Source organism: Salarias fasciatus, unplaced genomic scaffold, assembly GCF_902148845.1.
Source record: "Salarias fasciatus unplaced genomic scaffold, fSalaFa1.1, whole genome shotgun sequence".
Taxonomy (NCBI): domain Eukaryota; kingdom Metazoa; phylum Chordata; class Actinopteri; order Blenniiformes; family Blenniidae; genus Salarias; species Salarias fasciatus.
Genome location: NW_021941256.1, coordinates 50,469 through 67,081, shown reverse-complemented (window position 1 = coordinate 67,081; position 16,613 = coordinate 50,469). Strand labels below are relative to the sequence as shown.

Genomic DNA, 16,613 nt, shown 5'->3' with positions numbered 1-16,613 from the left:
AAGAAAAGAAAAGTCGACGAAATCTGCAGGAAAACAACAGAAGATGCTGAGATGAGACTGAGAAGGAATGAACTTTACTGAGAGAAAAGACAGACCGGTCCTGGAAATCAGTAAACGTTACTTCAGTCAGTCTGTTACTGAATCCTGCAGGACGTCCGTCTCTGATGACCTCCGTCCTGCAGGACGTCCGTCTCTGATGACCTCCGTCCTGCAGGACGTCCGTCCTGGATGTTCTTCATGTCTCCCTGAGGGGTCTGGTCTTGTCCCCTCAGAGCTCAGATAATCCAGATCAAACCCACTGCACTCGGTCCTGCTGCTGCAGACGTTTCAGCTCCCGGTCTCAGTAATCTCAGTCCGTCCGTTGGACCTGCTGGATGGAGGGAGCGTCGATGTGTCGATCAGCTGTGAGGCTCAGCGGAGTTCAGCTCAGTCTCATCATCTAGAGTCTGTTCTTCAGTCTGAATGCTGGAAGTTTCTTCAGCTGGTGGAAACAAACGGTGAAGAGCAGGAAGAGTGACCTGCTTCATCAGACCTGATCCACCGCAGACGTCAGAGAAAACACATTTCCCATCGCCTTCATCATCATCACCTTCATCGCCTTCATCATCATCACCTTCATCGCCTTCATCATCATCACCTTCATCACCTTCATCATCATCACCTTCATCCTCGTCATCTCGTTACCAGCAGTCCGTCTCTACTGGGACGATGCGCTTTGCTCTTCTTCCCTCTGATATTCTGGGTTTACATCTTTTCTTCAGGTATTCACTGAGTCATTTATTTCCCAGCAGCCCCGGTTTTCCTGTTGAGGCCTGCGTGCGTCACCGGCAGCTGCTCACCTTTCCTCTCCAGGCGCCATTTTTAGCCTGGAACATGAATAAGACCTGAGCGGCTGAATCATCGTCCTCCTTCTGTCGGCTCCTCCGATCCGACCGAAACCTTTTCCTCTCCGGCTCTCCTGCAGTCACAGAAACATGAGGCCACGCCCCCACGGCGCCATTAGCGCCAAACGCTCAGACGTTTTAATGACCTTTGGGGGCAGAGCAGGACTCTTCTGGACTTTCTGAGCTGCTTTGACGTGTAAAGTCACATCATCCAGGTGGAGAGAAGGAAGCGAAACGTTCATTCATGAACAGGATGAAGGGAACGGCTGGTTTTACAAACTGGTCTTGAGGCTAGCGCTAGTTTGCTAGCTTTTCCCTGAGATCTCAGCTCAGTGTTGTGAAACTAGTTTAAAAAAAAAATCTGTTCTTTCCTCCACATGTTCAACATTAGCCTGGTGGTTTCAGGTTGGAGCCTCCGACAGGCCTCTTTTGGTCCACGGGCCTTATGTCTGACTCCTCTGGTTTACCGTGCGGCCAGGCGGCGTCAGGGTGCTTCCTGTGCCTCCGGCTCTTTCTGCTTCCCGCTGCAGCTTCTGTTCTGAAGCCAGAGTGCTGAGAACCCGGACGCTTCGGCGTTCCTCTGGGAACACCGCTGTGCCTCCAGCGTCGATCCTCCTCAGCTCTGTGACAGCGATCGGGAACCCGGAGGTCATCAGATGACCCCGCCCACCCTCAGGCCGCCGCCAGGTTACCATGGCAACTGGCTCAAAAGTCATTTTGCTGAAATTTGGCCGTGGCTTTCAAAGTTAAAAAAAAGAGGGAAGAGTTGTATTTGCTGTGAAAACACGTCTTTCATCTGAGCGGCAGAGAGAAGCTGAAGCTTTGTCCTCTCAACAAATACGAGGGACGGCGACTCCTCCAGACCCGAGCGAACATCTCACACCTCCTGCTGCGCCTCCTCCTCGTCCTCCTCCTCTCCTCCAGTCTGCAGTGACCCTTGTTCCCAGCGCCCGGTGAGATTTCGGCTCCGTCTGGTTTGAGGTTCTGGTTCAGGACTCTGTGGATTCGGTTCTGCAGAAGAAACAATAAAGCATCTCACCTCCCTGGAGGATTTCAGCGCACCTCTTGAAATGTACACTTTTTAAAAATCAAGTCTCTCAGAAGGCCGGTCAGGATCTGATGAGACCGGATCGATCGCAGAGCGGATCGGGACCGCTACACTTCATCCAGTACAGTCTGATCCGACCGCTGTAGCTGGGTGAACGTCCACTGGGGGGGGGCATGACGGGGTGGAGGGGGTGGAGGGGTAAGTGGTGAGAGCTCTGTTTTCTGCCCCCGGCTCTGGTTTAACCTGACGAACTCACACCGGAGGGCTTCAGTGAAAGGTCAGAGGTCAAACGTGAACGGTGAGAAAGGAGTTGGGGAGAACGACACAACATGCAGAATACTGGAGAACCTCAGGAGGTGACGCAAAACTTTTCTGGAATAAAAATGCAAGCGTGAAGGGAAAATATTCCACTTCCAATCAGTTCGAACATGAAGTGGAAAAAAAAACAGTGTAGCTGCTTTATTCCTGGAGCTCAGAGATGTAACGTGTTCATCTAAATCCATCATGTGAGTTTTCACACAGGAAATCCATGTCGATCCGCCGAGCCGTTGGTATTGATCACTCTGGTGGAGGCGGATCATTATCTGACCGAAGACACCTGGAGGACAGAGGACTGAGCAGGTCTGTCTTCTCTCCACACTCAGTTCAATTCAACTTTATTTCTACAGCATCAAACAACACAGTTATTCCAAAATAACCTTTACATTAAAAACCAGCAATTCTCCATGAACAAGAAGAGCAGACAAGGAATGGAAACAAATGAAAAAAACAAACATTTCAATTGAAAAAGCTGAGCTGAACAGCTGAGACTCGTCACCTCGTCACACGCTGTGAAGAGCCGGCTCGTCCCGCCGCCCCGGATCCTCCCTCCACCTCAGGGAGTGAACTCAGGACTCAGACGTGTTCGGCTGGTTTCTTCACGCTGCTTTCAGCTGAATTAAAGCCCCAACCAGCGTCTCTGGATCGTAGAAGGAGGCTGAGGTGAATCCACATGAGCGCGGGGAGAAGGTGCAAACTGCACTCAGTGGGTTTGAACCAGGGACCCTCCTGCTGTGCCTCAACAGTGCTGACCACTGCAACACTGAAATCCAAGATGGGAATTGTCACTGATAATCTGTACTGCACTAGATCATCATGGAAAAACACTAAATATTAAACACTCATTCAAACGGGAGGTAAAGGAAACCATGAGGCAGTTTCTCAATGTTTTTTTTTTTAATTGTTTTTGAGAAAATAACAGAAAACTAGAACAGACAGCAAAAGATGGCTCCATGTCAGTTCTGTCCTTTTGGGGTAAAGTGTGAAGCTCTGCCCCCCAGGGGGCCGCGTTGGCCTGATCCTGAACCGTTTAGACCTCAGTCCAGCACAGAATTCAGGTTCTCCTCCAGTCTCCAGTCTGATGTGGAGATGTGGATGTGGAGACGACCGTCTGGTCAGTGTCTCCTCCGCTGGTCTGCTCGCTACTCGCAGCAATCTCAGGAAACGTCCATCTCTCTTTCTTCTGCATCGCTGATTTATGGTTTTTAAAACTTAGAAACTGCCTCCTGGACGCCAAGATCAGACCACGTCTCCCAAACTGAGGGACACACTGCACCTCTGAATGATCCATTAAGAACGCAATAAGCAGAGAAAATTGTAAAAACTGCAGATCATGTGACGTTTTCGTTGTGTGTTCACACGGAAACGGCGCTCAGAGCCACTGAAAAATGCGCTTTTTGAAAACACTCCAGCTCCGTGGAAAATACAGCTTCACCTAAATGAAATGCTGGCGCTGCTGCTGCGCACCGCGGGCCTGGTACGAACGCTTCTGCACATGCTCAGTTTGCCTCAAGCGCCAACCTCCGCTGGCGAAACATGCAGCCAATTAGAGGTGTGCTGATACATCGATTATTAGATTAATCGCGATGTGAAACGTAATGATTCGATTACGATTCATAAATATTCAAAATCGATGATTTTTCATAATAACTAGACGCCAGGAGCACGGACGCCACTTGCGGAACCAAAGTATTGTTCCTACACACCACCCGGACATCTGTAGTGGCGGACCAGTTAATATGGCGACAGCTAGCTCTTTAGCCACAGTCACAGAGCGCGAGATTCATTCTTCTGGATTCAAAGCTAGTGCTAAATGCTAGTGCTGCTTTTGCTAAAGAGAAAATCATTCAAAGTTCTCGTCCACAACATCTTCATCCGACACATATTCGTCCATTTTACACTACACTGGAACAAAAAGCACCGTGTGTCGCCTCAGGTTGCCCCGCAAACAATGAGCCGTACTGCGCATGGCGCGGCGCCGTAAACAAAGCTTTCAGTTCAGAGGTAAACAAAACAACCAAAACATTTATCTCTGTAATCTGCTTGAAAGAAGTCCAGAGGCGTTTGGCAGCGTGAGGATGTTTATTCCAAGAGCAGGTTTCAGAAACATGCGTTAGCATCAGCAGTCGAACAAACACACACACACACACAACAACACTGCGGCTTCCGTAGCTCCCGCTTACGTCACACTACCGCCTAGACATGTAGACATAGATATCTAGATGTAGGTGTCTAGATACGTGTGGACGCCAAGCTGTACATTCAAATCGAACATGTATCTGCATATATGACATATCTGCTGTTGTTTGCACTTAAGGGAGGTAACTGCTGATCTGCTGTCAGTAGGGCCAGCCTTTTGTTGTATTGGCTCTTTAGGCCACAGCTGCAGGCACAAAGTTTATGCCATGGTTGCTGATGGACCACTTGACATCAATAAAAAAAAAACTTTTTTTGGATTTGAATCTGTTTGATTACTTTGATTTATGAGTACTGAGAAATAGCTGTATGTTGTTTCAAAGTATGAAGTGGGCACTAAGTGAGGGGAAAAAAAAGATGCAAAAAAAATCGTGATCATCGTTTTTATCATTAATATCGAGATAATCGTTGAATAATCGAATCGTAGCACCCTGAATTGTAATCGAATCGTGAGGTGCCTTAGATGGCACGCCCCTATAGCCAATGCGGAAGTGCAGAAAAGCTGTAACACCAGGTAAATTCCAGCAGGGGGCGATGATGTTGGTTTCCAAAAGAGCCCGGGTCTTTCCGAGTGTAAATAATCGTAAAGCTCCCGGTTTCAGAACAGGTTGTGGTCTCTGTGAAGTGGAGGCACAGGCTGGCCCACTGTGGAGGTTTACACTGGCTGAGCACGGAATGATGGTCCAGAGGAACATCTTTAAGGAGCTTTAATGACGTGCTGATTGAGCATGGCAATTCCTTGCATATGAATTACAGACATGAGTGTGTAAGTGTAAGTGTGTGTGTGTGTGGTCTGAAATAAATAGAAAAATATACAATCAGTGTCTAATGTACTCTACAGAATTAGCATTACACATGCAGGCAGTACATAGCAGCTGAGTCACAGTTACAGAAAATAAAGTGGTGTAAAATCTACACATTCATCAGTAAACAGCCATAATGCAACATAAATCGACATTTGTACAAGGAAAAGAGATAAAACTTACTTTTAAGTCACTGACTCACGGTGAAAACAAAGAAAGGTGAAAGCTCAGTCAGCAAACAGCACTCCTCCTCCTGCTCATGCAGCGATCCTGCACTGAACACATGCAACACTTTAATTAGGAACAATACTGAAACTTAACACTAGGGGGAGCTTTCTGCTTGGCTTTCATACACTCTCTCTAGTTTCTACAAACAAGTCGTCTTGACCAGACTCTGATTCTCACATAAATCATCTGTTGATTTCATTTTATGAGTTTGGAATAAATCAGCCAATCACAGCTCCTCCTCTGTCTGTGTGATGCGGTCATGTGACAGACTGGACCAATCACATTTACATCCTGTTTACGGCGTTCGCTATGGAGGCGATCTGCTCAAATCAACAACGCGGGATTTCAGAACACTGTGGGGGACGCCGCATAAGCTCCGCCCATCTTTATATACAGCCAGTGAGAACGCGATGGGGGACGCCACGCTAGTTTTGTCATCTTTAATACAATCGCTGGTTTACCTTGGGATTTAAACTTCATTCTGAATAAAGTTTTCAGGCGTTTCCATGGTGATTTTAGAGCAGAATCAGACTTTATTCAGATTTCTAGAGGAATAAAAAGTCGCGTGGAAACACCGGAGAGATCGGTATTTTCAGGTGTGGGTCGACAGCGCCCACTGGTGGCCCGGCATGCTCACTGCGTCGCCTCTGCCGGTTCCGTGTGACGTCCTCTCGGAATACAAATGCGACGGCGAGAGCATCGCAGGTGAGCGGCGGCGGAGTGTGTGGCGTGAAGCCAGCGGTCTGGTGTGTGTCTGCTGTCGGCCGGGAGCCGAAGGAAACACGGAGCGTCAGGGAGAAGAGAGTCTTGGCAGCGCCGCGCCGCCGAACAGCTGGACTTAATAAAAAGCACAGTAGCGTCAATCTGAGCGCGGGGAATTCCTCCACACATCCTGCAGAGCCGAGCGCCGCCGAGCTCTGATGGAAGGTTTCCTGTTCGAAGCACTTCATGAGGACCTGGAGGGATTCAGCCCAGCTCGCCACGAAGGAACCAGGACCAGGTGGTTTTTCTTTATGGCTGAGATTCAGAGTCACCTGGAGGAATACGCCGACGTGTCTGAGGGGTTTATTTCCCTTTTAGAAGATGCTCCATCACAAGCACCATGCATTTGTGGGATGAGTGTTAAAAGCCGAACGGTATCAGTAACGCTGGAAAACCATCAATTAAACACCGATAATGTGAAACTCCGGTGGAAGAAAGAGATGAAAAAGAAGACGAGGCGAGGCTCTGGACAGCAGAGCCCACGCCTCGCCTGCTGGAAGCTCTAATGAACCGAGGTGTGAAAGCAGGGGGGGTGCGGCGGGGAAGTGGATCGGCCTGCATGGCTCCTGTCCAGGTCCCCTAAGCTGCTGGCAGGTGGGGGCAGCTGGGCCGGCCGGCCCCCGGACTCCGCACAGCGCCCCACTTTGTTCCCCGGGTCGGAGTCTGAGAGCTCCATGAAATCCAGGGTGGGCTGCTGGGAGGGAGGGGGGGCAGGGCCAGGGGGGGCTCAGGGGGGGCCTGGGGGGGCTCGGGCCGTGGGACTGACTCCAAACACAATAAAGGCCGGTCGGGGAACGGCTCGTCCGGGCGGACCGCTCGGCTCAGGAATAATCGGCGTGCAGGAGGAAGGTTCCAGACAGACGGGATTAAACACTGAACACACTCCAGACAGACGCCGGCAATTAACACTCATCCTGCCTCGGAGTGGAAGGAGCAGCGAGACGCAGACTCAGTCACTCCGATCGATCAGTTACACCGCGTCCAGGCAAACTCGAACCCTCTTCAGCGTTTTAACTCATTTCTCTCTTTGAGATTTAATGCAGCTCAGATCAGAGGTGGAGGGAGAGGGAACCCTTCTGTCTGTCGTAGAGACGACGGCGCAGCTCAGTTTGAACGTCAGCGGTCCGGAAAAGGACTCAGTTCAGGATTGATGAGGAAATCCTCCTCAGTGAATTTCTTTCTCCTGAACAGGACCTTCCGTCGTGTTTCCACCATCTGGGCCGAACATCTGTGAGTTGATACCAGTTATTAAAGTGAAAAAAAGAAAGCCTTTCCTCCCTCACGAGCAGCGAGTGGATATTTTTAACTCTTTTCTCTGAACAGTGTTTTTTCTTTCCAGCCAGACGAGAGGTTCAGGAAATCAGTTCTGCTGTTTTTAGGTTCAAACTGAGGCGACGAAGAGGAAGAAGTTTCCTGAACAGTCACTGCTGCAACACGTTGAGAAGCAGAGTGGACATTTCTGGAAGCTGTGAGCTGAAATCTGAGCCGATCTGTCAGAATCGTCTCATCTGATCCCAACATGAGAGAAGAAGTGGAAGCAGAACCCTGGAACGGGTTCCCCAGCGGAGAACAGGTCCCGGTTCGGCTGCCGGGCGGCTGAGGGAAGTTTCCAGCGTCGCTCTGCAGGTTTTACAGACGGACGGAGACTTTTCCCTGGAGCGGAACTCGCCAAAGAAAGGCCCGAGTGCCGCGGCCGCCCAGGCCACAAACCCTCCGCCGCCTCAGCCGGGATGGACGGCTCCACCCGACAGCGCCGCCCGTCCCACGGCTGATGAAGAGGAGGATGATGGAGAGGAGGGCGGAGCTTTAAAACCCCCCAGACGTCTTCCAGAGGGGACAGAGCTGTCTTTGAGTGTTGTCTTCTGCACCTGCTGGAGGACGAGGAGGAGGAGGAGGAGGAGGAGGACGAGGAGGAGAAGGACGAGGAGGCAGCGGCTCTCCCTGCGTGTCCGAGTGGGTGACAACAGGCCGCCGCCGCCTCCCCGCTCCGAACAGGCCAAACAAAGCTTTTTTATGAAGGCAAACTGCGGCCGTGCCAGGTCGGTCAACCGACCGGGCCAGGGAGACTGTGGACGGTGTGTGAGGACGGGGACGGCAGTGTGTGTGAGGACGGGGACGGCGGTGTGTGTGAGGACGGGGACGGCGGTGTGTGTGAGGACGGGGACGGCGGTGTGTGTGAGGACGGGGACGGCGGTGTGTGTGAGGACGGGGACAGCGGTGTGTGTGAGGACGGGGACGGCGGTGTGTGTGAGGACGGGGACGGCGGTGTGTGTGAGGACGGGGACGGCGGCCAGGAGACGTGGTCGGCGATGCAGGCCGGACCACCCTCCACGTGAGGCGTTCAGGTGTCTGAAACACCTCCGTCCTCCCGGGCGTCTCACAATGGGGGGACTGTTTGAGACCAGCTGACGGAGACGCATTAGAATAACAAGAGGCCGCCTAATGGTGTTTGGGCCGTTAAGACACTGAGTCATTAGCAGAGGAGCCATTAAGTCCCCGAGTCAGAAGAAAAGGAGCTTTTATTACTCCGATCGCTCGCCGTGAATCTTAAACAGAACAGAAAACACCAGCAGCTCCTTTTTACAAACCTGGAATCGAACTCTGCTTCCAGCTGTGAGGAGCACAGACGTCACCAGCTGCTGACGAGCAAAACAAACTTCATGTCTCTGTAACTAATTTAGTTATCATGTGGTTTTCTTTCTGGACAAAGATGGATTCAAAACTGACGAAAAGAACAAGAATAAAAACAAATATGAAGCAAAGTCAGCATGACGGCCTGTAGGGGGCAGCGTTTAATACCCTGACGACCTGCAGGGGTGAGTTTTGTGCTGAGAAGAGGAAACATGGTGGAAACTCTCAGACAGCCTGGATGTGTTCAGCAGCTCCACAGCTCACCGCTGCCTCCTACTGTCAGTCCTCCAGAGCAACGCCCCTGCAGAGTCCGTCTTCTCTCCTCTGAGCGTTTTCACCGTTCATATGCTGAACGACTCTCTCCGTCTCCGTGACAGGACGGCGGCAGCGAGGTTCCAGACCCGGTCCTGGTCCAGATGTGTGTTTCAGGCTGCAGCTCTGCAGATTATTATGATCAGTCAGTAACAGTGATCAGGTACCGGCGTGTTGCTGTATCGACGATGGCTGCTTGTTCTGTGAATCAGCTGCAGCTCTGCAGGAGGAGGAGGAGGAGGAGGAAGGCTTTGAAGGAGAGCAGCTCTCAAAGCTGTGTTTTAAAGTTGGATGGAACATCAGAGGCAGGAGCCGCCGCCGTTCTGCATTTTTCAGGGCCGACGTGCGCCGCAGCATCCAGAGAGAGCGTCGTGCTGAAGGCCGAGCCTCCAGCAGCCTGCGGAACCACAGAAGAAGAGCTGGAGCTGCCGCTGACCGTCTGTCCTCCAGCCAGAGACGGCAGACAGGAAGGACGCCTGTTCGTCGTGGACCCAGAATCTGAAGCATCGTTTAAAGACTGATCTGCAGATGAGTCCAACGGCAGCGCTCCGGCCGCCGCCGCAGGTATTTCACTGGATCAACAGTCCTGACAGGAGTTTCTTTGAAAGTTCTGCCGTTAGCTGGATGGCTGGGTGGCCGGATTGCAGAATCTTGAGGACTGGTTTTGGCCCACAGGCCTTATGTTTGACACCCCTGGTTGAGAACATAACACAGATAAACTGAAAATAACGTGTCAGAAGGGAAACTGACACATTTCATCCTTATTCTCACTTTTTACGTCGTATATGTTTGCTATTTTTTTTACAATCAAGTATGAATCTTAATGTTTTTGTCGACAGTAACTGAATTTCACTTTCACCGCAGAAGCTTCAAGAGTCTGTTCCACAAAGCCCTTCATCCTAACAATTCAAAATCAAACACATGTAGCACCTTCTGTTTCCAACAGAAGCTTCCAATCTCCCTTCCTCACGTGGTGTTCTTCTTCTTCTTCTTCTTCTTCTCCGGGACACATTTTCCGACGGTTGTGACTTATAGTCCAGAAAATGCAGGATCTGTGCGAAAACAAATGAGGACTGATTGTAAGAATTAGCTGGAGCAGATCCCCAGACACAACATTTCCATTTGGGATCATAACAATGCAGAGGAGCAGTAAATAGCTGGTGGGCTGCAGTGAAAGCAGCCAGCGTGAAGCGGCTGCCGGGGCGAAGCCCACAGAGCCTGCCCCGAGTCCCACATTTCTAATATTACACTGAATCAACATGTTGGGTAAATAAGACAATTAACGTCGGTCAGAACTGCAGAATCCAGACAATAGAAGTTTGAAATGTTTGAAGGAACCGGAGCCGCGGTCTGCGATGGAGATCCAGAGGAATCGGGACGCCCGCTCGGCGGCGGAGGAAATGCCTGTGGCCCGCCGCTCGCTCCTCCACGGCAGCATCAGAAACAGAGCAACAGCGGCCCTCTGTTCTGTGTGTGTGTGTGTGTGTGTGTGTGTGAGAGAGAGAGAGAGATCTGTGCGTTCGCTCCCCGGTGAGATGCAACGTATACATATCAAGAGCAAATGTTTATTTCCAGAGGCTTCCTGTGTAAATGACGGCGGCGGCGGACGGAGCCGTAAATAGTCCCAGAAATAGAGCGGAGGTAAAAGTGGAGGTGAAAGGTGGAGACTGTGCGTCAGCTGAATGGACGACTGTCCCTGGAACCGGGATCAATGCCTCCTTTGGTCCGCAGCTTCGCTCCCGAACCGGCAGGAGCATAAATCCCTCCAGTTTATCTGTTTATGGTCACACCAGGGGATTTTTCAGAATCTCTCACATACGATACAAACTCGCCCACGTTAGCATCATTCCCAGAGTGTTACTGTTAAAACCACCGATACTAAAAAGACAAAACTGCAGTTTAAGTGCATTTCTGGCGGGACCACCCACTGCCTTTCCCCAGGACGCTGGTTCATATCCAGTTTCCAGAGTTTACCTCGCCGAAGCGTTTCTGTTTCTGCTCATCCTCAGGGAGCTGCTTCCATTTTCTGACGGTTTCTGCTCTTATTTGCCATTTTTTATGAAAATATCGGTAAACTAAGACCTCGTTTTGGAAATAAACCTCCTTTCAGGGATACTCTAGTGTTCAGACTCTCGGTTTTCATGCGGTTTCCACAGAATAATGGAATAAAACAGGTTTCATTCATCGGCGAGGTTTTTCTTCTGTGGTGTTTTGGAGGCAGTGCCTCCTCGGGGTGGAGGTGAGGAGATGGAGGCATCATGGAATAAAACTCCATACATGTTGGCATGTGATGGCAGAAAACAACAACAACAACAAAAACCTGAACTTTATAAAAAAAAAAAAAGCTTCATTACAAGATGATTGCAGAGAAAAAGAAAAATACAGAAAACATCTGGGAATAAAATCTACAAACAAAAGTCGAGGCGGGCCAGAAGAGTGAACGACTGAAGCAGAAACTCCTCCCAGTGCTTTACAGCAGCAGGTCACAAACTTCGACTGAAGCACCGAACAGCTTGAAGCTGCATCGTTCTTCCACAGACCTGCAGGACGGCGTGTGAAAACACACCGCCGCCAGCCGGGACAGAGGCAATGCGCAGCTTCTGTTGTCCACCGGAGGGCGCTGCCGAGTCAGCGGTCTGGCTTCCAGCCCAGAGGGATAAACGAGCCTGGGCTGCTGTTTGAACCTTCCGGATTCCCCAGAGCGTGTTTTGAACTGCCTGAGGAAACCTCCGCTCAGGTAGAACATGCAGACTTCAACGTCTGCTGCTGCTGTGAGATGAGAGTCCGAACTCCACCGTGTCTGACACAGGGCTCTGCAACCTTTATGACCAAAAGAGCCATTTTAGTGACTTTCTGTCAAGTCCAGTAGTTCCGGAGCATAAAGGACATTTAAGCTTTAAAACGAGGCGACTGCAGCTCAGAACGCTTCACAAACAAAAACTAGATCTTATGATGCATTTATGAAGTTTAACTACAGTTCAGAACAGAGAACATTTTATTACATTGAGCCTATTTTTGTACCTGATTTCCTTTCAAGCTTTTATTGTGACAGTTTTGAAATTTTAGCTATTTTATTCACTAAATAGTTTTTTAAATAATTTAAATAGTTTTCTATGTTTTTTTCGAGCCATGTTTCATTTTCTTATGTTAGAAATTGGAGACATTTCAGGTTTCTAAAGCTCTTCTATCATTTTTTTTCCCCCATTTCTTGTGGTTTCGCTATTTTTCCCAGTTTTATTTGAATCTTTTTTGAATCCCTTTTGAACCAAGAGTCACGAATCATAAAATAATATAAAAATAAGTTGAATGTTTGTTCAGGTGTCAGGCCTCATGTTGAACACCCCCGGTCTAAAGTCACAGGAAAATGACAACAGTCGAAGAGGTTTGCTGGTTTGAAGCCGTCCGCCGGTCCTTCAGGCCGTCTGGGGGAAAAGTGTGAGGCTGAGGCTCCTCCTGCTTTCTCCGCTCATTCCCAGGCAGACGCTGGACTTTTTCAGGGAGTTTGCTGCGACGCGTGACGAGCTGCAGGATCACTGCCGCGACGGCCAACCTCGGCATCACCGAGTTCCAGTCAGACAGAGACTCGGGCCTGGAGGAGCTGCCCGGTCCCGCCTCGCTCCGCCACATCCGGCAGGGAGCTGCCTCCACCTGCTGGAGGCTGCTGTCCAGCACAGACCCGGGACCAGACCCGGGACCAGACCCGAGGCCGTCTGAAGGAGGCAGTGTGGCTCCACCAATCAGGAGGAGCGGAGCGTCTCCGCCACGTTCACCAGCAGCTCCGTGGGAAGGAGAAGAGTTTTCCACTCTGTGTCACTCCTTTCTGAATATATAAAGACTTTCCTAGTGCACGTGTTCCTGAACCGGACTACACCAAGAACAATCCAGCCAGTGGACCCATGCCGCTCTGGGTCAAAGGTCACACTAAACCCTGTCCAGCCAGGCCTCGACTCACAGTGTTGTGCATGTGGGACATGTGGTGCAGTGGTTCGCTCTGCCAGGTGTCTCCCCATGAGATACAGAAGGAATGAAGGGTTTGTTTCAGGTCAGAGTCAAACTCAGAAACCCAGACAGGAGAAGGAGCCAGAGGACAACGGTCCTCGAAATAAATAATTACATTTAATTGAATAAATTAATTAAATATAATAAGTTAATAGGTAGGGCCACACGGTGGTGCGGTGGTTAGCGCTCCTGCCTCACAGCAAGAAGGTCCTGGGTTCAAATACCGGCCGGGGCTCGGGGCCTTTCTGTGTGGAGTTTGCATGTTCTCCCCGTGTGTGCGTGGGTTCCCTCCGGGTACTCCGGCTTCCTCCCACAGTCCAAAAACATGCATGGTAGGTTAATTGATCACCCTAAATTGCCCCTAGGTATGAATGTGTGAGTGAATGGTTGTCTGTCTCTACATGTCAGCCCTGCGACAGACTGGCGACCTGTCCAGGGTGTACCCCGCCTTCGCCCACAGCAGCTGGGATTGGCTCCAGCCACCCGCGACCCCGAAAGGGAAGAAGCGGTAGATAATGAATGAATGAATGAATGAAAAAAAGTTAATAGGTAGGGATGTGCGAGTACCGATACCAGGTATCGGTATCGGGCCGATACTGGCCTTATTTCAAGGTATCGGGTACTCGTGAAGGCTACCGATGCCAGCCGCCGATACTCACGGCAAGAAAACCCCACGTGTAGTAAGCCCTCCTCACCAGCAGTTGGCGGTAGTGCAACCGAATGGGATGCAAGCTGCCGACAAACATGAAAGAGGAAGAAGCTCCTCTCTGGAGTCGCTGACAGGGCAGGGCTACACTGCAGCGGACTGACTTCTCCGTGAGTCTCATCCAGAGCAGAGACAACAGGAATGAATCCAGAACGGCTGCTCGTCTCACCAGAACCGCCGGTGTGGAAATTCTGTTATATAAGTGAAAACGAGCCGAGCTTTGCAGAATGCTAACTCTGCAATGCTAAAATTGCTAAAGGAGGTGCGCGATGTTGTTCATTTACCACTAGTAATTTGTTGAAACACCTCAGGGCGAAGCTTGTGGACGAGAGTCTGACGCTGTTGTGCTGGAAAAAAAGAAAACTCCGGCAGCAACTCGACGGCAAACTCTGCAGAAGACCGAGAAACTGAAGAGCAGAGATCCGAGAGCAGCACAAATAACACGAGCAACTCTTTAAACTCAGGGGTTTTTCTATCTTTGACTTTAGTTCATAAAAAAATCATTCAAATTAGTACATTTAAAAACCTTAGTTTATGTAAAGTGTAAAACTCAGAGGAATTGTTTTGTCTTGCACTTAATTTCATTTAAATAAGTGCAAACTCAGTTGCTTGTTTTATTTTTCAGACTATTATTTTGGACTTAAACGTAGTGGCTGGGCTGCCTTTTTATTGGAAATAAAATTCATTTTCAAAAATAATCTCATTGCATTATTTTAAATTTTATGTGTATAAAGTATCGGTATGCAAGTATCGGTATCGGTGAGTACTGAAGATGAAGTACTCGTACTTGGTATCGGTCTGAAAAAAAGTGGTATCGCACATCCCTATTAATAGGTAAATTTATTTAAATAATTTAGAAAATGAGCAACATACTGAAACTCAAAACAACGAAACCAACAACAAATCAACAGGATTTAACAAGAGAATATCTGTATCAATCACATTTCACAGGTTTTTGTTTCTTTGTGTTAACAGTGAGTTACTTTAGTAACCGGAAGGAAAAACTAATTAAAGAACAAACAGCAGACAAGAAACTATTTTAATTTAATACATTTATTTATTTTTGGAGTAACAGTAAAATTACAACAAGCCTGAAGAAATGATGTGAAAGACATGAAAACAACCCCACAGCTACAAATCCTGAAATCCTGTGAGTGGGTCTGACGGCTGGAGGCTCAGCAGGTTCACCCTGGACAGTCCGCTCTGGAAACGTCTCCATCTTTAGAACTGAGCGTTTTTTTAAGAGTCTGTCTTAAAAAAGAAGCACAAAAAAACCACAGAACTGAATAAAATGTGGAAAGTGTACCGTAAATTAAAAATAAAGTGTATGTTTGGATTTTTAACCTCTAAATAAACAGAGCGTCTTTCCATCTCCTACCTTCATTTCTGTGGAACTCGGTTGTTTTACAGAAACACCGGTGAAGAACAGCGGTGAGAACTGTGAGGAGACAAGCTTCGCAGTGAAGTTAGATAGATAGACAGATAGATAGATAGATAGATAGATAGATAGATAGATAGATAGATAGATAGATAAAAACTGTATTAATCTCCCAAGGTGTCCAGCAGCAAACATAAATCATTCGCACACAAATAAATAACAGCAGTAGAATAAAGCAGTATTAAAGCGCTCATTGTGCTCCTCCTGTACTCGGTCCGGCTCAGGCTCATCTGCTGAACAGCCTGACTGCTGAGGGGATGAACGACCTCTGGAAGCCTCAGTTCTGCGGCGCAGCGACAGCAGCCTGTTACTCCGGTCACTCTTCTGAGCTGCGACTGTCCTGCAGTGGATGTTTGGTTCCTCCAGATACCCTGCAGTAGAGCCTCATCCTCCTCTCCAGGACTGATCCAGCAGAGTCCACCTTCCTCCCGTCACAGACACACACCTCCTGATCAGTCTGTCCAGCCGACTGCTGTCTCTTTTTGTCATGCTGCCGCCCCAACAGACAACCCCAAAGAGAACAGCACCTGCAACAACAGCCTGGTAGAAGATGTTCAGCATGTCACCACACAGGTCAGAGGACTTAAGTCTCCTCAGGAGAAACAGCCGGCTCTGTCCTTTCTTATCCAGAACCCGGGCCTGACCAGTCCAGTCTGTGGTCAAGATGCACGCCCAGGTATTTATAGGTGTGAACAACCTCAATACTCTCTCCGTTGATGATGACAGGTTGATGAGAGACTTCCTGCCAAAGTCAATGATCATCTCCTTCGTCTTAGAGGAGTTCAGAATGAGACCACTGTCCCTGCTCCAGGTGGTGAATCCCGCCATGAGCTCCCGGTACTCCCTCTCACCCCGACCCTTCACACATGCCACAGCTGCAGTGTAATCTGAATACTTCTGCACTCGACACGCAGCAGATCTGTGAGCAGAGTCAGCAGTGTGCAGTGTGAAGAGAAAGGGAGACAGTACAGTTCCCTGCGGTGCACCGGTGCTGCTCAACAGGGTCCCAGATACCCCCCCCCCCCCCCCCCCCCCCCCCCCGAGCTGGACGTATTGTGACCTCAGAGTCAGATGGTTGAGGATCCACTCCCACACTCATCCCTCCACCTCTGAAATCTACTGTTTGTCCTTTTACAGGTGCTCAAACCATTTTCACCAAAAACAAACCCTCCTTAACTCGGAGGCATAGATTCACTACAGGGCCTCCGGCGCCCCCTGGTGGACACAGGAAGTACAGTCAAACACAACATGAAGAATTCAGACCGAGGTGAAGTTCCTCCCTCAGGAC

General features: G+C 49.5%; 1 long non-coding RNA gene across 1 annotated transcript in view; it reads left to right on the top strand.

The window, feature by feature from the left end:
• LOC115384583 (uncharacterized) overlaps window positions 1-4,691 on the top strand; it is a 28,430-nt gene extending 23,739 nt beyond the window's left edge. The window contains exon 3 of the long non-coding RNA XR_003930904.1: window positions 4,568-4,691. This is a non-coding gene — a long non-coding RNA (uncharacterized LOC115384583). The remainder of the gene's footprint in view (window positions 1-4,567) is intronic.
• The last annotated feature ends 11,922 nt before the right edge of the window (window positions 4,692-16,613 follow it).